The sequence below is a fragment of the Hylobates moloch genome, unplaced genomic scaffold (genome assembly GCF_009828535.3).
Source record: "Hylobates moloch isolate HMO894 unplaced genomic scaffold, HMol_V3 SCAFFOLD_19, whole genome shotgun sequence".
NCBI lineage: Eukaryota > Metazoa > Chordata > Mammalia > Primates > Hylobatidae > Hylobates > Hylobates moloch.
The window spans coordinates 54,242,397-54,266,245 of record NW_026652294.1 but is presented as its reverse complement, the minus strand read 5'-3'; positions in this window follow the sequence as shown (position 1 = coordinate 54,266,245).

Below are 23,849 nucleotides of genomic sequence, written 5' to 3'. Positions count from 1 at the left end.
ACTTGTAAGTTTCTCAGAGTCCTTGTTTATCTGTTAAATCTCCTTCCTCACATTAAATTAAAATACCTTATTGCAGATTGCAAAATATGTCACTTAGAAAAACAAAACAAAGCTAATAGTAAAACAAAAAAGTTAACAGTCCTAGAGCCTATACATGTACTTGCAAATAGAAAAAAAAGCTTAAAAATTTTAAATCCTGTAGAATCAAAATGAAAATTTAAATTGATATATAAAGTGTAACAGCACTGTGTAGTCAAATGCAATTCCACTCAACTCTTAAAATATTATAGATACATTTTATTGTAGTAAGTAGTTGTATTTTTTGTTGTTGTTTCAAGTGATGTGGGTGATGCCTTCAATATTAAGAGTTCCCAGGACTGCCAAAGTCATACACTACATATCACTGCCACTTGGTTTGAATAAAAACTCATTAGTCCTGGCGATGCGGGCTCTTTTTTGGTTCCATATGACCTTTAAAGTAGTTTTTTCCAATTCTGTGAAGAAAGTCATTCGTAGCTTGATGGGGATGGCATTGAATCTATAAATTACCTGAGGCAGTATGGCCATTTTCACGATATTGATTCTTCCAACCCATGAGCATGGAATGTTCTTCCATTTGTTTGTATCCTCTTTTATTTCATTGAGCAGTGGTTTGTAGTTCTCCTTGAAGAGGTCCTTCACATCCCTTGTAAGTTGGATTCCTAGGCATTTTATTCTCTTTGAAGCAATTGTGAATGGGAGTTCACTCATGATTTGGCTCTCTGTCTGTTATTGGCGTATAAGAATGCTTGCGATTTTTGTACATTGATTTTGTATCCTGAGACTTTGCTGAAGTTGCTTACCAGCTTAAGGAGATTTTGGGCTGAGACAATGGGGTTTTCTAGATATACAATCATGTCATCTGCAAACAGGGACAATTTGACTTCCTCTTTTCCTAATTGAATACCCTTTATATCCTTCTCCTGCCTAATTGCCCTGGCCAGAACTTCCAACACTATGTTGAATAGGAGTGGTGAGAGAGGGCATCCCTGTCTTGTGCCAGTTTTCAAAGGGAATTGCTTCCAGTTTTTGCCCATTCAGTATGATATTGGCTGTGGGTTTGTCATAAATAGCTCTTATTATTTTGAGATACATCCCATCAATACCTAATTTATTGAGAGTTTTTAGCATGAAGCGTTGTTGAATTTTGTCAAAGGCCTTTTCTGCATCTATTGAGATAATCATGTGGTTTTTGTCTTTGGTTCTGTTTATATGCTGGATTACATTTATTGATTTGCGTGTGTTGAACCAGCCGTGCATCCCAGGGATGAAGCCCACTTGATCATGGTGGATAAGCTTTTTGATGTGCTGCTGGATTTGGTTTGCCAGTATTTTATTGAGGATTTTTGCATCAAGTCAATCCTAAGCCAAAAGAACAAAGCTGGAGGCATCACGCTACCTGACTTCAAACTATACTACAAGGCTACAGTAACCAAAACAGCATGGTACTGGTACCAGTACAGAGATATAGATCAATGGAACAGAACAGAGCCCTCAGAAATAACACCACATATCTACAACTATCTGATCTTTGACAAACCTGACAAAAATAAGAAATGGGGAAAGGATTCCCTATTTAATAAATGGTGCTGGGAAAACTGGCTAGCCATATGTAGAAAGCTGAAACTGGATCCCTTCCTTACACCTTATACAAAAATTAATTCAAGATGGATTGAAGACTTAAATGTTACACCTAAAACCATAAAAACCCTAGACGAAAACCTAGGCAATACCATTCAGGACATAGGCATGGGCAAGGACTTCATGTCTAAAACACCAAAAGCAATGGCAAAAAAGCCAAAATTGACAAATGGGATCTAATTAAACTAAAGAGCTTCTGCACAGCAAAAGAAACTACCATCACAGTGAACAGGCAACCTACAGAATGGGAGAAAATTTTTGCAACCTACTCGTCTGACAAAGGGCTACTATCCAGAATCTACAATGAACTCAAACAAATTTACAAGAAAAAAACAAACAACCCCATCAAAAAGTGGGCAGAGGACATGAACAGACACTTCTCAAAAGAAGACATTTATGCAGCCAAAAAAAGCATGCAAAAATGCTCATCATCACTGGCCATCAGAGAAATGCAAATCAAAACCACAATGAGATACCATCTCACACCAGTTAGAATGGCTGTCATTAAAAAGTCAGGAAACAACAGGTGCTGGAGAGGATGTGGAGAAATAGGAACACTTTTACACTGTTGGTGGGAATGTGAACTAGTTCAACCATTGTGGAAGTCACTGTGGCGATTCCTCAGGGATCTAGAACTAGAAATACCATTTGACCCAGCCATCCCATTACTGGGTATATACCCAAAGGACTATAAATCATGCTGCTATAAAGACACATGCACACGTATGTTTATTGCGGCACTATTCACAATAGCAAAGAGTTGGAACCAACCCAAATGTCCAACAACGATAGACTGCATTTAGAAAATGTGGCACATATACACCATGGAATACTATGCAGCCATAAAAATGATGAGTTCATGTCCTTTGTAGGGACATGGATGAGACTGGAAATCATCATTCTCAGTAAACCATCACAAGGACGGAAAACCAAACACCGCATGTTCTCACTCATAGGTGGGAATTGAACAATGAGAACACATGGACACAGGAAGGGGAACATCACACTCTGGGGACTGTTGTGGGGTGGGGGGATGGGGGAGGGATAGCATGAGGAGATATACCTAATGCTAAATGACGATTTAATGGGTGCAGCACACTAGCATGACACATGTATACATATGTAACAAACCTGCACATTGTGCACATGTACGCTAAAACTTAAAGTATATATATAAAAAAAAACTCATTAGTCCTACACTCATTCCTCTGGCTGTTAAAGGCCTGGTTCTAGTAAGTCTGTCTTGCTGTTGCTGGTTGAAGATTAGTGGTTGGTGAGCCTAAAGGAAAAATATGGGCCTACACTTCCAGTTAAATCCTACTTATAACTTACTATAGACTTTTCCTTTTTTTCTTATTTGAGCAAATATGTACCTGCATCTAAGTTTCCTGAAACTATTTTCTCCTTAGAGATTATCCTTTCGACATTGTATTAGACACCTCATGTGCACCACTTCTCATAATCTCACTCTTACCTCTTACTTCAGTTATTGTAGCAACCAATGTCAGGCAGACTTCCCCAGCTTCACACAGCTCACCAAGAAGCACCTCTCTTGCTTTCTGTTTGGTGCTTCTATGATGGTATATAGGACACCTGCTGGAAATTTCCTGGTACTGAAACATGTACAAGCCACATGTTGGGGGGTCTGGGCCAATCAGGAAGAGGAGCTTGTAGACAAATGCTTCTCCTTTCTTACCCTGCACAGATGGTTTGAACACACATTTCATAAAGCTCCTCAAAAGGCCCTTTAGGACCAAATGACCCAACTCAGTAAGTCATCTTTGTGTTGGCTTTCCTCCCTTCCATTTATCTGCCACTCATTTCTGCTCTCTCAAATCACATTCCCTAAATAACTTCTGACATATTAGCATTTGTTTCAGACTTTGCTTTTAGCAAAACTGAGGATAAGGCAGTCATGTCTGTACTATGTGTAACTATTAAGACTTTTCCAAGAAACATTTGATGAGTTAAGTTTAAGGTGACTGGAAAAGTCTCTGGGGGGTTGCTGGTGAATCCTTAACTAAGCCCACACCCACTAGAAACACAACTCTTCTATGAAATATAGAGCTAGTTTGGTTGTCACTATATATTTTTGATTACTTCAGTCCAACAGAGTTCTTTATTTTGATCTCTGTCAGAGAGAGGATGTAATACACTGTAACTCGATGGTATTGATATTTGCAATAAATGAAGGTCTTACCTACTAGCTATTTACTTATTTGCTGAAAGAGGAAGCTCATTTGGATCATGCATCTTTGTTGATATTCCACTTCCCCACAACTGTTCAGCTTGTTAAAACAATTTTCCTACTGTCTGAGAAAATTACAGAATAGTCACTTATTTCTCAACCAAACTTAACTCTCAAACTGTAGAAATGTTAAATCTACCTCCTGAATTAATATATTATTAATCTTGATAGAAAAAGAAATATGTTGGCTATTTAATAATACCACTGATACTTTGATGCTTTTGCTTCCAATTAATATTTGGTACTGCTTTTTCTGGTTTGATGAAGTTTCAGATTGATAGGAATTTTACATGTGAAGACAGACTAGCTAGAGTTCACTGTGTCGTTCTCTCAAATACAGTATTCTTCTGGTTCCTTGATGACACATTTTTTCAATCTGGATATTTAGAAACTCCTTATTCTGGTATCATGTTGATTCCCATCCTTAGCTTTTGGAAACGTTTGCTGTATTGGTGGAAATGTTAGCCTATCTGGGTCCAGAGTTCATAGACAGCCTTGAGTCAGCTCTGCTTGTGGACTTGTTCCTGGTTCTCCAGCTGTCTGTCTGATTGATTTGATCTCTGCTTATTGTCTGCCATCAGAGTCACCTGATAATAAACTCTATTCAACTGCAGGGCTATCTCCCTGTCACCTACTTCTGGACATCTTGAATACTTGACACCTGTCTGCCTCAGCTTCCCCCCACTCCCACACTATTCTTCCTTTAGTTTGTTACTAGCCTTTCCTAACAGCCTCTCCTCTGTCCTGTCTGCCCTGGTGGGGGCATGCTAACATCTGTGTCAAGTCTTCTTGAGACTGGTCATTTGTGTTGTTGACAAAATCCTGGTTCTGAAACAAAGAGTACTACTATATAGTTGAAATATGTGAGAAGCAGAAGGCTATGGGTAAATAATAATTAAGCAATATTTTACATAAAGACTACCCCACCCAATTTTTTCATTTATATTCTGTACAGAAATCTTTGGTTTCAGGAAAATGTAGTCAGAATGAAAAGAAATTATTTATCTTGTTTGGGAATAGGTATGGTGCTTCATTACCAAAATATATAACTTATAAATGGGAGATAATTTTACAGATTTAAAAATGGAAACATATTTCTTTCAAAAACATTTTCTATTTTGGCTTGAACTTTAAGAAATCTCCTTCAATGATTGTTTTTCCTCTCTCTGGCTACTCTTGACCTCAGCATTGGTTTCTCTCTCCCCTAATAGAAGATGCTTCCTCCCATGCTCCATATCCAACTAGCTTGTTACTGATGTTGGCTGTGGCATTTTTCTTTTCTTTTATTTTTCTGAAATTGGAGACTCTGGTTGTGACTCAGGCCTGTCATCCTATAAATATGAACTGTGGATCTCAGTGGGAACCAGAGACTAGAGAGTAGGACTGGGTTGACATAGAATCTTTGTGTGACTGGCACTTGTGATAGAATATCACTAACACCATCTTTGTATGAAGAAAAGGTCGTAATTCCTTTTTTAAAAATTTTATTTTGAAATTTACAGATTAAAATTGTATGTATTTATGATGCACAACATGATGTTTTGATATACATATGCTTTAATTATTCTTAATTAAACCACCCTCCGGGGTTGGTTCTTCTTCATTTGTTGTACTTTCTCATCCACTGATGGCAGATTTATCAATTGGATGATATGTTTGTGGGAGAGGAATATTTTTTGTTTGTATTCTTATTTGGTGTTTTGCTTTATCTGATAAGAAGTAACAATTTTCCACTTGAAGATTACACACATCTTCCTCATTCCTAGTGTGTATATGGAGGAAGAAAGCTCAGCTGTGACAATGCAGAACATATGGTAAGTTGCTTTTAGAACCCTTTCTGCTACATAGCAATCTTTGGTACGCTGTTGAGAAAAAGTCTAATTTGTGACTCCAAACAGCTAGCTATACTTTTGCTTCATTTTGTATTTTTGAGCATTACAATGGAAATGAGCCAAAATAAGGTGAAGCAGAAAAATTATGCCTTTTAATCAAAATTTTCTAAAACTATGGTTGCCCTTACTTTCTGGTGTCTGTGTGGTTAGGGGTTTTCTATTATCCAAACATTAATTACTCAACCTGAAATTATTTAGATTTAAAGGAGAAGTTATACTCATCTGTAATTATGGCTGTTTGATCCATGATTCTGACATTTTTACATGTTCACTATTGTAAGCAAGAAAATCCATTTTTAAGATTTGCTGTTTAAGAAATTACAAAATTAAAAATTAATCTGATTGAATATTGCATATCTACAATAAAGAAAATTTTAGATGCCATTTTAGCCAGTAAGGGACAGTTGTTCTTTTCCCAAGTCTTGCCATACACAGTGAGTACAGATTTAATATTTTGATAACACTTCGATAATGTCTTGGGATAAAAAGTTAAAAATGTTGTCAAGTATTTCCACATAACCTCATTCAGCTAATGGGGTTGAAAAACAAGTCCACCTCTAATAAATGGATATTGCCAATTAAAAAGATGTCCCCAAAGGGCTCTATGTTTCATGAAACTTTCATTGGCAAGCTATATATTAAGCAGTGAATCCTAATTTTCAAATATAGTATTTTAATTATAATTTTTACATATGGAATATTTTATAATTTATAAAATCTATTTAGTAAATAGTGTTTAGGCTGAGATTTAGAACAAACTATCCTCTAATTCTTTTTTTTCCATAGGTTATTGGGGTACAGGCGGTATTTGGTTGCATGAGTAAGTTCTTTAGTGATGATTTGTGAGACTTCAGTGCACCCATCATCAGAGCAGTATACACTGCACCATATTTGTAGTCTTTTTTGTCTCTCACCCCCTCCTACCCTTCCCCCCAAGTCCCCAAAGTCTATTGTATCATTCCTATGCCTTTCAGTCCTCACAGCTTAGTTTCCACATATCAGTAAGAACATAACATGTTTGTTTTCCATTCCTGAATTACTTCACTTAGCATAATAGTCTTCAATCTCATCCAGGCCCCTGTGAATGTCATTAATTCATTCCTGTTTATGGCTGAGTAGTATTCCATCTTATATATATATGTGTGTGTTTGTATACATATATGTGTGTGTGTGTGTATACATATATATATATATATGCTTTAAAAACAGGAGTAGAGACAACATTTAGTATAGACAGGATCAAAATGATAATTGCAATAATGATTGTGTGTATGTGTGTATATATATATGTGTGTATGTGTGTGTGTATATACATATATGTATGTATATATATATATATACACCACAGTTTCTTTATAGACTCGTTGATTGATGGGCATTTGCATTAGTTCCACATTTTTGCAACTGCGAGTTGTGCTGCTATAAACATGTGTGAGCAAGTATTTTATTTTTCATATAAAGACTCCTTTTCCTCTGGGTAGAAACCAAGTAGTGGGATTGCTGGATCAAATGGTAGTTCAACTTTTAGTTCTTTAAGGAATCTCCACACTGTTTTCCATAGTGGTTGTACTAGTTTACATTCCCACCAGCAGTGTAGAAGCGTTCCCTTTTCACTGCATCTGTGCCAGCATCTACTGTTTTTTTCTTATGGCCATTCTTGCAGGAGTAAGGTGGTATTGCATCGTGGTTTTTATCTGCATTTCCCTGATCATTAGTGATGAACATTTTTTCATAAGTTTTTGGACATTTGTATATCTTCCTTTGTGTATATTCCTTCCTTCCATGAATAGAATTGTCTATTCATGTCCTTAGCCCACTTTTTTATGGGATTGTTTGTTTTTTTCTTGCTGATTTGTTTGAGTTTATTGTAGATGCTGGATGTTAGTCCTTTGTCACATGCAGAGATTATGAAGATTTTCTCCCACTCTGTGGGTTGTCTGTTTACTCTGCTGGGGTGTTTCCTTGATGTGGTACTCTCCCCCTTTTCCTATGGATGTGGCTTCCTGAGAAGTGAGCTGTAGTTATTGCTATCTCTCTTTTGGGTCTAGCCACCCAGCAAGTAGGTGTGCTGGTAATGAGGGTTGTCTGCACAGAGTCCTGTGATGTGAACCATTTATGGGTCGTTCAGCCGTGGATGCCAGCACAGTATTTGGGGTGTCTCTCGGGTCCTGCAGGAGCAATCTGCTTCCTTCAGAGGGTCTGTGGGTCCTCTCAGGTTTCCTGATTTATTCCTGCAGTCAGTAATTCTGGAGCTAAAATTCGTGATGTGAGCCTCCACATGCTGCTCTGTTCATCTGAGTCAGAGCTGCAATCTAGTCTTGCCTCCTGTCTGCCATGATAGAATCAAAAGATCAAACTATCCTCTAATTCAACACTAATTTTGGACTCAGTGGAGGACTCCTATAATCCTATTTTCTTATCTGTTATTTTGATTCTAGTTCTTTACTCCAAAGACATTACAGTTGTTTCCCTACATTGAAAGGTAAAAAAAGGAGTGTTAGAATAAAGATAGACTTTGGAATTATAAGAAAATAAGGTTCAATTTTGCGTTGGATTCTTACCAGAGATGTAATATTGGTTAATTTACCAATTCTTGTTCAGTAAAATTTTTCTCTCATCGTTATTGCTATCACTTAATGAGGCTAAAATACATGGTAGGTCTTTTCTAGAAAATTATAAACGTCTCAATTTTCATAACACCACTATGAGGCAGATATTGTCATCTGTATATTTTATCTAAGGAAATTGAGTCTCAGGAAACTATGTAATTCTTTTATTTTCATGTAGTAAATGCCAGAGTCAATATTCAAACTTGGCCTTCTATATTCCTTTCTGTCAGTATCAGATTCCTCTTATCTTGGAAGCATGTTGTGAGAATTTAGCAAGATAGTGTAGTATATTTCCAGGCACTTAGCAAATACCTGCAAATATTGGTATCCTGTTTAACCTTCTTCATTCTACTTCTAGTCATTTGCTGATTTCTGCTTTTTATGTCTCTTTTAGCATTGTTTTCCTCTTATATTTCTCATTGTTTTCCTTATTCTGGATATTGCTTTTGCCTTGAATTATTTTTTGTGGCCCTACTTCCTAGCTTTCCCTCATTTTCCCTCTACTGAGTTATCCTCTATATTCTAATATATAGCTCTGGCCATATGACTACCTCCACATCCTCCTTCTCTTAAGGCTTTTCAGAAACCTAGACTAACTCCTTATTACTTACAAAGAAAGTTTTCATGTCTTAGCATCACCTTTAGAGCCCTCCCAAAAGTGACCGTGCACGACTGTTCCAAGCTTAGTTATATTCATAACAGCAAACTAACTACTCTCACTCTCCTTGAACAAAGAGTGGAGGTGTGTGCATATGTCTGAGTGTTCTTCTCTAATACTTCTCACATGATTACTTTCATCTGATGTGTCTTCCCTTTCACTCCCCAGTCCTGATATTGCCTGTCATTTCTACCCATAGGTTTTAAAAAGCCAGTTGAAAACTAGTTATTTCATGAAGCCTCTCCTGTCCTTAGCCATAATCTTTCTTCTAACATCCATTCATAGAACTTTGAAATTCTATTACATTACTTACAATGTTTTTCTGATACTAAAATTGGTTATGTCTACATATACCTCTAGTGTTCAGTTTATCTCTCTTGAAGATAGACATCATGTCTTGTTCATGTTTTTAATTTTTTGCAGGACTATGAACAATACCATACATCTAGCATAATCTTAATAAATGGAATTTAAGTAAATGGATGCTCAAACAAGAGATATTCTGGAAAACGGAAAAGAGCAAAAGCTTTGGAAATAGTCAGAAATCGTTTCAATAATACATCTGCCAGGTGCCCTGGCTCACGACTATAATCCTAGCACTTTGGAAGGCTGAGGTGGGCAGATTGCTTGAACCTAGGAGTTTGAGACCAGCCTGGGCAACATGGCAAAACACTGTCTCTACAAAAAATACAAAAATTATCCGAGTGTGGTGGCACATGCATGTAGTCCAGCTACTTGAGAGACTGAGGTGGGAGGATCACCTGAGCCTGGGCAGGTCAAGGCTGCAGTGAGCCGTGATCATACCACTGCACTCCAGCCTGGGCAATGGAGTGAGACCCTGTCTCTCATTCTCTCTCTCTCTCTCTTTCTCTCTCTCTCTCTCAATAATAATAATATATCTGCCACTTAAGAGCTTAGTTAGGCCTTTGCTTTTATATCTGTAAATGGGGACAGTAGTGTCTTTCTCAGATGATGATTGGTAAGATTGAAGTAGTATATACAACAGCATATAATAGTAGTGAACACTATAGCATGTGATGTATGGTAGGCCCTGTTCTAAGTACTTTGAGTGTTGATTCATTTAATTCTTGTTACAGCCTTATGAAGTAAATACTATTATAAGCTTATCTTTAGAATGAACAAACTGAGGTGCAGAGATATTAAGTATCTTGCCCGAAGTACCCGCTGTAGTTTGAATGTGTCCCTTCTAAAATTCAGGTGTTGTAACTGTGATAGTGTTAAGCAGTCGGGCCTTTATAAGATGATTAGTCCAAGAAGGCTGGTTTCCTTGTTAATGGGATTATGCCCTTTTCTAAAAAGGCTTCCTGCAAAATTCAGCCAGCTTGCTGTTCTGCTTTCTGCCATTGGAGGACACAGCAAAAAGGCCCTCAGCAGACCAGATGCCAGCACCTTGATCTTGGATTTCCCAGCCTTCAGAATTGTGAGAAATATATTTCTGTTATTCATAAATTACACACTCTCATGTATTTTGGTGTAGGAGCACAAAATGGACTTGTAGTAAGTGAAAGAACTAAGATTTGAATTCAAGAAGTCAGGCTACAGAAAGCATGTATTTAAGCATTCCATCTTAGTCATCTACTTTCCTTCTTAATAAGTTAAGAATAGTTTTTATCTAAAAATAAATTGAAAGGGGCTCATTTATCAAGTGCTTGTAATGAATGTCAGTGACCCAGGTAGAATATGGTCTCTGCCCCTAACAAGCTCTCAGAATCATGGGGGAAGTGGGCAGGTAAACAGTGTGACAAATCCTGTGGCAGCAGTATGCACAACGTGCTATGAGAAAACAAACATATCTCCTAGTCATCAAGGTTTTTCTTTTCAGAGTGTTTTTACTTTTAAAGAAGACTTTCTTTTCTCTGTTTCTGAGGCCACAAAAATGAAGTGATTTAGAGCAGTCTTGATATGAGGTTTAGGACTCCAGGTGTTAAATAGTCTACGATTTCCAAAGCTTCATATTTTTATCCTTCTCTATGTTATTTAGCTCTTTGACTTTTTCAAATCAGATGGGCTACCTAATGAACTGTCATCTGTAGATCAAATGAAACTGGAGGGGAGACAGTTTTGATATTTTTCTATTCAGGCTGTAGTAAGGAAAGTGCTGTATATCTGAAACAAGATAGTGGATGAACACATCTGGCTCTTTGAGCTTGTGTTATAAATAGAATATCAAACGAGGTAAGAGAAATAGCCATGTAGCTATGAGGCTCTGTGCAACAGGATTTAATGTCAAAAATGGTTCATATTATGATTATTTTTTTCACCACTCTATCCTCATCAAATATCTGAAAGATACCAGGAAGCAAATACACACAAATAGGTATATATTTCAATAGTAACTATCCAGGATAATTAAAAGTAAAATCTTTTATATAGAAAGAGAATATTATCTGGCAACCACCCAACCACAGAGTAATTGTTTTGTCAGGGTAGCTCATTTTCTTTCAGAATGTGATATGTACAGAAATAAACCTTGAAGAAAAATGTGAGATGGCGAAGAGAATGAAGAAAAAAGGTCTTGTTTAGTATAGGAACCTGTCCATCTCTTGATGCTTGCCATATGTGCTTTGTTTTTATATCACCAGTTTGCGTATTTATCATGGTTTCTACATATTGATTTGCAGTTTTCACACTCAGCCTTTTACATTTCTCTCAGTATATAGGTAGATACCCTGTCACAGTGAGGGGAGTTCTACTTACTGTTTAATGGGTTTCTCACATTCAGTGATAGATTGAGCATTTGTGATATTCCAGGAGTAGAGGTCTCAACAAGTCAGAATTACTCCAAAAGCTACCCCAGGAGGAGTGGAAACCCTTTACAAAAGTGTAATATCTCTATTTAAGTATGTCTTCTTGCCAGGAGTGGTGGCTCACATCTATAATTCAAGCACTTTGAGAGGCAGACGCAGGAAGATCACTTGAGACCAAGAATTCAAGACCAGCCTGGGTAACATAGAAAGACTTCATCTTAACAAAAAATGAAAAATTAGTCAGGCGTGTGGTGTGCACCTGTAGTCGTAGATACTAGGGAGGCTGAGGTGGGAGGATCACTTGAGGCCAGAAGTTTGAGGCTGTGGTGACCTATGATTGCACCACTGCACTTTAGCCTGCGTGACTGAGCAAGACTCTGTCTCAAAAAAACCCGAAAAGTATATCTTCTTTATATTTAAGACATCAGAAAATACCACATCAAAAAAATCATGTGCTTTATGATTTTTGCTCCTCATTTTCCTAAATCCAAGTTCAAGTGTTAGGTATGACTTGATGAGGTAAGACACATTGAGCATCATGTGGTTCAATAGAGCAGTGGTGTCTACACTAAGATGAATATTAGAATTACGTTAGGTGCTTCTAAAAAAAAATCCTAGGGCCTCACCCCAAATATACTAATTCTGTTGGTCATGGGTGCAATATACAGTTTGAAAGCTCTTCTGGTGATTTTAATGATCACACACATTTAAAACCATTGCAGTTATGAGCTTAGTATCTTTAAAGTGTCACATGATTCTACTGTGCAGCTAGGAATGAGAGCTGCTGTTTTAGGAGTTGGAAAGTTAAATGTAGGGATAAAGTGTGGACTAACGTGAGTATTGGACTAAACTAAATAGAGATATCTAAAGACCAGAGAGAGAAGGTAACAGATTTGGAGTCAGCAATGTATAAAGTGCCTTCATCTTTAAATCTCTAAGGCTTTAAGTAGCATTAAGATCAATAATCCTACAAAACATTTCATTTATCACTGGTGTCCATCAAGCTATATATCTATATCGGCATGGTTGTCAGAGATGGGGGCTATGCCAGACATTTTAGAGATGAGAGAGAAGGCAAAGGGATTCCCATATTTGTCCAAAACCAGGGAGGGTGGAGGTGGTGGGGGATAAGGGCTGAAACTCTCTTTTACTGAGTAGCTGCTATGTTCCAAGTATTTTGCTACTTGATAAAGTACTACTACTGATGAAAATCATAATAATAACTAACACTTTTATGATGCTTACGGTGCCAGACACTGTTCTTAAGTACTTTATCTGTACTAATTGAATACTTACAAAAACTTTACAAAGTAGAAACCATTGTGTTTCCCTATTTAAAGATGAAGCAACTAAAACACAAATAGGTTATGTAACTTGCTCTAACATCACAGAGCTAGATAGTAGCAGAGTTTAGATCCAAGTAATGGCAGACCAGATCCTGAGTCTCTGCTTTTAACCACTTTCAATAAGTAGACTTAGTTGATGGCTCTAGAATTCGTGTATAGGTGGATAAAAGAAAGATTGAACCACTTTCTGAGGAATACATAGAATTCTGGCTGATGGGAGGGCTGGACACTGATGGTGATCACATGACTCATTAGTGTGCCTCTGAACTAAGCTCTTTTCTTAAAACAAACCAAAGACATAGGCAAAGGAAGCAGTCATTATGGATAGATTGTAAGAGCATTATTTAATTGTGAGGCCAGTCTCTTAAATTTATCAGTGACATGATTTATTTTCCTATATCCTTCATTCTTAGCACACATACAAATCTCCTTTCTGGACATTTGACTCTTGTTTGGTTTAATTTTTCCTTTCCATGTGCTATTTTTCTACCTATCGCCTCAGGCACAAATACAAAAGGTCAAGCCAAAAAATAAACACTCTGTGTGACATCCAGTAAAGTCAAAACAGTGTAACAGAAGAGATCCATCTTTATTTATTCTTTTATGGCACATAATACATTCATTTTCACTATCTCCAATTTGGTCACCTATCTATGTCATTGTGGGCTTGCTGTGATCATCAAAGAGTAAGAGGTAGACCTGTTTTACATGCTTCAGCCGGCTAGATACCCTATATCTTTTATGGTATGAACGCACAAGTAAGCAGTTCAAGCCAACAAACAAAAATCCTGCCATCTTCATCAGCAACTAACCAATGTGCGCACTTGGGTGGAAATCCCACCTTCCACCCATGACCTAAGAATTTTTGATGGCTTAAGTTTCTCTTAGTCACCCTTATCCTGATTCCCTGTTTTCTTAATAATTTTTAAAATCTCTCCTGTGTATCTCATTTCCTAACCTTTCGTTTTATGTGCATTGAACCTATTCTTGCATTTTCCCCAAAGCAATATTAGCAAAGGCATTTCTGTACCTCATGATTTTACCGAGGGCTTAGGAGCATCGGAAGTAGGTTATGTTGCCTCCTAGTACTGCAAATGGACAATGTTTACATTTTAGATGTCCCTGTTTTTAAAGTCCCTAGGTGTGACTGCTAAGGTATTTCACAATAACCATCTTTTTCTCAGGGGCTTCATCCTCCTGCTTTCTTGACAGGCAGCTTCTCTTCTTCTTAGAGTGTGTCACAGCTCCCCAGATAATCATTTTCTCGTGTCATTTTTTCATTTCTTATTTGTGAATTCTTGGAAAAGTAGGCTGTGGGGATTTGCCACATGACAAACTTTCCTTCATCTGCAAAGAGATGGACTTGAAGTACTATCAGTACTCTTAGAACAGAGATCTTATGGCCTGGACTATTCCATTTCCAAAAGGTCATGTACATAAGTTCCAACAGACGAGAAAATGATAACATGAGGTATCCTGGAAAATGTTCACATCTTCCTCTAGGATATGGGAAATATGCAGGCTTGCTATTTTGAATTATTTCTTTTAGAGAATAGAGGAAGCAAGTCTCTCAGTGGCCCACATGAGAAATAAGAAGTTATAATTGGAAGTTACTCTGCACAATTATCCTGGTTATAAAAGAAAGTACTGAGTCACCTCCCTACCGGGGAAGGTTATGTTTGCGGATTTTTGACTATAAAGTAACCTCCCTTTGCCTAGTCAACTCAATCCAGAGGGCAAGGGTCTTCGCTGTTCTGAGTTTTGTAAGCAAAAAAAGAAATCTTACCAGCAGATTGCTGGGACAGCTTTACAGGTAATATCTGATTATTCTTTAATCCAGAATCTGCAAGGAACTTAAACAAATTCACAAGAAACAAAACAACCCCATCAAAAAGTAGGTGAAGGATATGAACAGACACTTCTCAAAAGAAGACATTTATGCGGTCAACAAACATATGAAACAAAGCTCATCACTGGTCATTAGAGAAATGCAAATGAAAACCATAATGAGATATCATCTCATGCCAGTCAGAATGGCAATCATTAAAAAGTCAGGAAACAACAGATGCTGGAAAGGATATGGAGAAATAGGAACGCTTTTTATACTGTTGGTGGAAGTGTAAATTAGTTCAACCATTGTGGAGGACAGTGTGGTAATTCCTCAAGGATCTAGAACCAGAAATACTATTTGACCCAGCAATCCCATTACTGGGTATACACCCAAAGGATTATAAATCATTCTACCATAAAGACACATGCACATGTATGTTTATTGCAGCACTATTCACAATAGCAAAGACTTGGAACCAACCCAAATGCCCATCAATGATAGACTGGATAAAGAAAATGTGGCACATATACACCATGGGATACTATGCAGCCATAAAAAAGGATGAGTTCATGTCCTTTGCAGGGACATGGATGAAGCTGGAAACCATCATTCTCAGCAAACTAACACAGGAACAGAAAACCAAACACCGCGTGTTCTCACTCATAAGTAGGAGTTGAACAATGAGAACACATGGACACAGGGAGGGCAACATCACACACCAGGGCCTGTTGGGAGCTGGGGGGCTGGGGGAGGGATAGCATTAGGAGAAATACCTAATGTAGATGATGGGTTGGCGGGTGCAGCAAACCACCATGGCACGTGTATACCTATGTAACAAACCTGCATGTTCTGCACGTGTATCTCAGAGCTTAAAGTGTAATAATAATTTTTTAAAAAAGAAAATTAATGAGACTATTGAAAAACCTTTTTGACTGGTATCTATGTTTTAGAGTTCTAAATCTTTTACTCAATGCCTCAAGAAAAGAATCAACTAATTATCTACGGCTTTGGCAAGAAATCTTCGCTGGTATTTGTCTAAAGCTTTCTAAAACTTGCCCCAAGCCCCAAACTCCAAGTCCAACTTTCATTCGCAAAGTAATTCAGGGTTCCCTTATTTCTTCCTTACTTCCCAGTCCTTTCTCTGTGCTAGTCTTTTCACTTCAAAATCATTCATCAGGAGGTTTAGTGAAACAAAAAACACCTCTCACCATTTGAGTCATTCTATGTCTGCTTTCTATAATATAAATAACTCTTTTACCCCTCCGTATTACAGAGTCATGATACACTGCACTGCACATTTACATTCGAAATTGCATTCTCCCTCCTGAGCCTACTTTTTGTTACATTCGTTATATCTTCCTTTTCTTCCTCATTCTTCTTTTGGTAGCCATTTTTTTAAAGCACTTTCCTACCCTATTCAAGTATTTTCATCTGAAAGATCAGAAGTCTTCAGAGTATTCTGAGACGCATTGGCTGAACCTATTCCCCCACTTCCCCACCTCCCAAAAAATGTGAGTAGAGACAATGTAGCTTGAACATTTGGGCTTCCAAAATGGAATTGAGGAAAACACCCAAGGTGCCTGCTGCATGCTCAATTTCTTGACCAACCTACATTATTTTGTGAAATACACTAAATGAATTGATTTCATACCACTGTTGGGAAAGAATAAACAATGATAGGGTTTAAATAATGAAACATTAATATGGAAAAAATTATTGAGGTGTATGAAGCTTATGGCTTTGAAAAATATTTTAATCATAGTAGACAAAAACATGCTCTTGATATAACCACTCTTGTGAACATTTCTCTTAGAATTTGGTTAAAAAGAAATATTCCTTCAGATGAAAGGAGGGGTTTCCCTGTTTTCTTTATTTTACCATTAAAATGACAAATGGGATGTTATGAAGCATCTGATATCACTTTTTATCATGTTTGATGTCCTAAAATTATTGTTTGCTTATAGTTATCAGAATCATAACTGCAATACATTTTTGTGTAAACTGCCTCGATGATTACACACAGTACTGGCTAAAGAGACTTAATCAAAATTACCCAACTTCCTGCTGAACTGTTGGCTTTGGACTGGTAATTTTTTTTTTTTTTTTCCATTTAGGGTTAAACATTTCTTTTTTGACTTACTTTTTGGTGACCAGCTAGTTAATTCTAAGTGAAACAGACAAATAAAGCAGAAGTGTGTTAGGTAGAAAATTGTGAAATTTTCATAAGAAAATTTGTGAATTCCGTAAGAGCAATACACCAATCTTAATATTAAATCCAGTCTGTCCTAAAGAATTGCCAAATATGTTTTTGAATCACCAAAATGAAATAATGATAGTTAAAAAGGTAAGTTGAAAATAAAGGATTTTTAAGAGACCCCAAAACCTGAAGGAAAGGAAGCAATTGTGGTTACGAGAAATAATAGCTCTGCCTATTAATTAGGGATAAATAACTTTAGCAAGTATTTCTTTAAAGTTTTCTCTGTAAAGTAGGGGACTAGAGGAGCATGCAACTATTCTAAAGTATCTTTCAATGAATTAGTTTCCATCTTTAAAGTAGTTATATAATAGTATAAATAAAATAATACAATATTAATATTAATGATGAGAATTAATAGTGGAACTCATTTGGTAAATCTATTCTAATTGATACCAGTTTAAGGCTCAGACTTAACAGAAATAAATGATTAAAGGGTTAACAAAAATCTCTTCAAAGGAATCTCTTTTTTGTTCTAAATAAAAGCAGGTTTAAAATTCTCTCTGTGTTCAAAAGTCAATTATTGCCAATTTTACAGGCTCCTCAAACATGAGATTTTTATTTAGCCGAGCCAACTTTACTCCATCTGCCAAAAGCCCATAAAATGGCCCTTTTCCATCTGGTAAATGTTCCACAATGAAATTAGAACCATTGGAAAATAATGGAAATCTATGGACATGTGTATACTGTTACTGAGATGTGAAAATTTGTTAGTGATATCTGATATAAATTACTTATTTAAGTGCCACTGTTAACTCTTGTAGGTCAGTAAAGCCTGAGTTCTATATTAGAGTTCATGCAATTTCCTAACTCCGGGTAGAAGTTATTCAAACCATTCCAGAAAATAGGATGCCCCATGTAATCAAATAGTGATTCTTAAATATGTTTGATGAGTGTCATTAATCCCTTGGAAGAACAAATGAAAAGTATAGATTTTCAACCCAGAAAAAAGATGCTATATAAAAAAATAGAAGCAACTTCAGCAGTTAGATTTAAAAAAAACACTATTCCAAAAAGGTTTTTGAAAGAGGGATTTTATAGAGTCCCTTAAAAATATATTTAACATTTCTCAAAAGGAAGCTCTTTTTTAAGCTCAGCATGTAAATTTAAATAATTTCCCATAGGTTCATTTACTCAACTCTATATTACTGGCATTTTCCCCTTTGAAGATTTAAACAAATTTCTCATATAATTTTTTACTACCTGGTGAATGGGCCACAAAGGAGATAGCTCAACTAGTAAAAATGGTTTGCCTTTTCCCATGTACCAAAAAAAAAAATCAAAATTTTATATATATATATATGTGTGTATATGTGTGTGTGTGTGTGTGTGTGTGTATATATATATATATATATATTTTTAAGTATTTGTATGCGCCCATGTGCATACCTACCTATAATTCGGAGAAATGAGTTGGCATGTGCATAATGTAGATAATGATTATAAGCTTGAGAGAAGAAAAGATAGTTTTAATATATGAATTTTTAATTTATAAAATGTAAATATGTATGTGTATGTTAGCTCTTGCCTCCTAGCTCCTTGTCAGGAAGAGAAAATCCCAAAACTCTTATTCTCTGAATCATAAAAAAAAAAAATTATTTTATCGGATGTTCTTAATTGAAGTAAAATGATCTCCAAGAGTAGAAAGAATTCATGAAGGTTCACAGAGGAGGAAAAATTCTGAGCTAGATAAGAAAAGGACAAGGAGCTGGCCATTGATAAAATTAAAATGCATGGAAACGATTCGTTACTATTCCCTGAAACAGCAAATTGGCTTTCTGAAAATGCTTTGGGGAGTTTCAATTTGTTTGAAACTGTAAATGCTCAATTTGATCAGAAGCTCAGTGAATATTTCCTAAAAGTTTCTGTAGTGCCTTGTTTTCTAACTGTATTGAAGACACTATCAATCGAAAGGTTTTCTCTCCTTTTTGAGGAACTGGTTTCACATGATGATGACAAGAGGTCTTTTCAAACTTTATGCTCAGAGAAACCACGAGATGGGCTGTACTGGCATCTGTTCTGGAGAGCAGACTTTGCAGTAGACTGTGAACATCATTTCTCCTCATTCACAGCATGGGGAACTCCAGCTCTTTCTGAAATCTGTTCAAAATATTCCTTTCTATTTTACCTCCAAACTGACTCATTTTCAGACCTGCCCTTGGTTACCTTTGACTGACAGATAGGCTTTGGAAACCATTGAAATCTTGTTTAGAAAGGACTGAAATCTTATCTCAGTGAATTCTTTAATCTCTGTTTGGAGACCAAAGGCTCTATGTCAAAAGGATTATAGATACCTGTACTTGCAGCTGGGGTTTCTATGGCAGATTTATAACTACTGGGTTATTTCAGGGTTTCCAAGTTAAGATCTGATGGAGAGAGGAACATAGAGAGGCAGCTCTGAGATGGACAACCCACCTATAAATTTTTTCTGAAAATAAGAATCTCTTTTAGATATGTCATAGTTAATAAAAAAAGAGTAATACAAATGAAGACTTAAATTGATGAGGCACATGTGTAAATTGATAAAGGAAGTTTGATGCATCATAACATTGAAATTTATCTAAATTCAATATTGTTAAACATTCTTAAAGATCAGATGAATTATACATGAAGTATATGGATTATTTGTCCCTGGCAAACAATGGTGACATTTCTGTCTGTCACTTAGCATGACAAGGTTAGCATGTTTTATTCAAAACTTTTAAACAGTAAAATGATTTGTATGCATTACTCTTGCTTTGGACTGTCAGGGAAAGCAGAAAGCAACACAGTTATTCTATGACATTGAGTCAGTATGTGCATAAAGAAATGACAGAACAAGATTGCCTCAGACATCTATAAAGCTCATGCTTTGGTTTTCTAATGATCTTGTAGAAAAACAACAAAACCATAAAGGCAGAAGCATTTCCTCACACTCAAAAAAATACCATTGCATACAGGAATATAAATATCATATTTGTAATATAATGAATGTGGGATATTTACGAGTCAGAATGGATCCCTGGAAATAGCATGCTTTGGGTTTTAAGAAAATTTAGTGACAGAATATTTAATTTTTTTCAGTAAATAGGATAAGAGTCAGGCTATGTTGTCTCTTTCATAGTTAAAATATTCTGCAGTAAGGAAATAGGATGATAATTTATGAGACCTTTGAATTTTTTTGCTCTCTGTGTGCATAGGATGGGCACATAGAAAGAGATAAATAGCAGAGTAGAAGGCATTGTTCAACTCTTAGGTAGAGACAGGGGACAGAGGACTTTAGTAATGTCTTTACTATTTCTGTTACAGTTGTCTATCATTGGAGGGTGTCAATGTTAAGACCTGATAGTGTGGACGAGTGGCAATCCCTGAGGCAGCCCTTAGCTTGCTCCTTCCCTTTTCCCTGACTTTTCTGTCTCAAGTCAGACACCAAAGGAACCCTACACTTCACTGTTGCTGGGCTCTTCTTCCTCCTTCATGAGGTTCTAGAGCAGAAATGAGCTTTGAGGGGATTATGCTCGGATAAAATAATAGAACCTAGTGGTCTTGGTACAATATTAATATCTCATACCCAGGGACTAAAAATATTTTGTATTGTCTTTTCATTCACAAGTGACTTAGGGATGCTTTTTGAGAATATATTATGAACCAGTGACTCCACCAGGAATAAAATGATGTCTAAGGCAAGCTTTTGACTTTGCAGTGCTTACAACAGAGGAAGAAAGCTCTATTAGCAAGCAAGCACAATGGTGTGTTACAGGTGTTATTGTGGCTAATTGTGCAGGATGAGTGGAGAAGAAGTGGGTTACAAACAGAGAGAGGGGGCCAGCAGATTATACCTTACTGTGTCCTTTTCTTCCCTTCCATATCTTGGGAAGGTAACCACAGAGAATAATGTTTTCTTATTTCATTGCATTCAATGATATGTTTACTACAGCTTCAAACACATTAAAACCCCACCATGTGGTCACAAAATGGCATGCATTTTGTGTTTCCTCCATATCTGACCCTGACGTGGAGAAAAGTAAGCTCTTTAGAGTATGTATTAATCTTTCATGATTATTATAACAGCTGATAGATATAATTGATCATTATATGTATCAACAGCTAATTGATATAATTAGACAACTGATCTAAAGAAAAGGTTGAGCTATGCATATTTTTCCTGGAATTATTTAATAGAGAATGCTTAACAAAAGAAAGAAGAAATTTCACTGTATACTCCCTGTGCTGTGATATGCATTATGTACCTTGAGCCTGGAAATCATGAATATTAACATTTACCATACCAGCTACATGATAAGTAATTACCCTTCCATGGTGGCTCTGACAATTTATTGTTATATAAATTTTGTTATGCACAATATCTATTTAATCTATTCTTAACCCTTTATCTCAACCTCTCCCTGACTACTGCCCCCCACCCAGAATCTCTGGCATGAATTGCAATGGTTAGAGAGAGTGTAAGAACTATGTAGTTTTCAAGGAGATTTATCCTGCCTCAGTAAGCAAATTTATAGATAGTTTAGAAGCACATTATAATGATGTATTGCCCAACAGGGACTTACAGGTGCCACCAAACTTTTGGGATGCTATGTAGTTTTTCTGGGCTGTCATTTTAAACAATGTTGTATCCCTAGTGGAAAATATTTCTAGAAATATTCTGACCTTTCCATTTTTTACCATGAAAGCGAGGTGATCTAAGAGAAGCCATCTTCCAAGTAAATGTGGTGAACCTTTAGTTTGAAATATTCATCATGCTTCTGTTTTGAATAGCCAAAACTCTACTAAAATTCAGTTTGCTGGTTTATTCAGCTTATTCATTTTATGCAAATCTCAATGTGCATGAAATGAACAAAAGACTTCATTTCTATTCATATGCATTGTTAGTTTTCTATTCCATTTTTATTCCCAAACTTGTTTTTCTCTTTTTCACTATTAGCACTTTATTCATTCTTTCAACAAATATTTGTGGCATCCCTAGCATGATGAGGCACCAAAAAGAATGGTACTATCCCCGCATGGTAATCAGCATGGCCCACAGGTTTCATCTTGAATGCCTTTTTAAGTGCACTATTAGAGGATGCTTGGAGATTTCTTTAGGAAACATCTATGATGAAAGGAAAGAATGATCTCAATTATGTGTGTCCACTATGAGCAGGGTTTCAAGGCCCATTGCCGTGCCAACTCGGAGTGGGAAGTGTGTCCACCAGGGGATCAGGCAGATGTGGATTCTGATTTTGACTCTGCTCCTTGAAAGCTCTAACTGGGGCAAGCCACCTCTGATTCTGAGACAGTTTCCTCATATGTAAAAGGAGAATACCTGCCTCACAGTGTGGATAAATGAGTTTCCACAGAGTGGCAACACCTTATAGGACTACCTCAATAAATGATTGTTCTTAGCACGTTTTCTAGGATCCTACAATCTAATGCATTTGTAAATGAGCAAAAACTTTAGTAATACTGAAATATAAGCTAAAATGAGTCCCGTTAATGCAGGGACAATCTGTTTTGATTTCTTGGATGGTTTGATGAATTGTGGATTGCCTGATTCCTTTTCTCTTTCCAGGTTTTGTCTTAGGTGTAATAAGTTCCTATCATGGGAGTCTCTACGATACAACCACAAATACACAATGGTATGGAGAAAGGGAGACAGGGAATAAATGAGTTGTTTAAAGAATTTAAATGGCAAAACTGATTATCCATGCTGAGTTTGCTCCTATTCTTTTCAAAGACATATGTTTTTTATATTACATGGCCCCAAACTCAAAATCACTCAAATAAACACTGATCTGTTCCAGCACTGGCAGAAAAACTGGCTTTGTTAGACTTACTGAGAGATGGTGTGTTTCTCTCCAATATGGCACCTTTCTAGAGGATTCTCAAGGGCAGTTTTGATTATACATGATTATTGACTTATTTGCAGTACAACACCTTGACTATACTTTTTTGCTTTTACACATTGTGATTCATTTCATCTTTTACTCATCTTGAATATCAAGATTTACTTTCTCTATCTTTTTTTTTTTTTTTTTCCACATAAGCTCTGTATGTGACTCTACCTGTTTCTTGGAACAGGTAGTTCCAAGGTTTCTTGGGTTACTTCATGACAATTTTGTTATTTTATTTTTCCACAACATGTCATAGGGCTGTGTCTAGAACTCAGGTCATTCTGTATAATGTTTCCAGTAGGTTTTGGAGGTTAAGATATTGTTTCCTTAGAAATACCTGATCAAGATTTCGTGTCCTTACAGTTGCACATATAGGTTTTGTAGTTGGAGTGAGATCAGCAGTGTTTTTAATGTCAGAATAGTAATGCACTCCTTGCCTGTTGTATTAGTCCATTTTCATGCTGCTGATAAAGCCATACCTGAGACTAGGCAATTTACAAGAGAAAGAGGTTAATTGAACTTACAGATCCACATGGCTGGGGAGGCCTCTCAATCAGGGCGGATGATGAAAGGCACATCTCACATGGTGGCAGCAAAAGAGAGAATGAGAGCCAAGTGAAATGGGTTTCCCCTTATCAAACCATCAGATCTTTTGAAGCTTATTCCCTACCATGAGAACAGTATGGGAGAAAC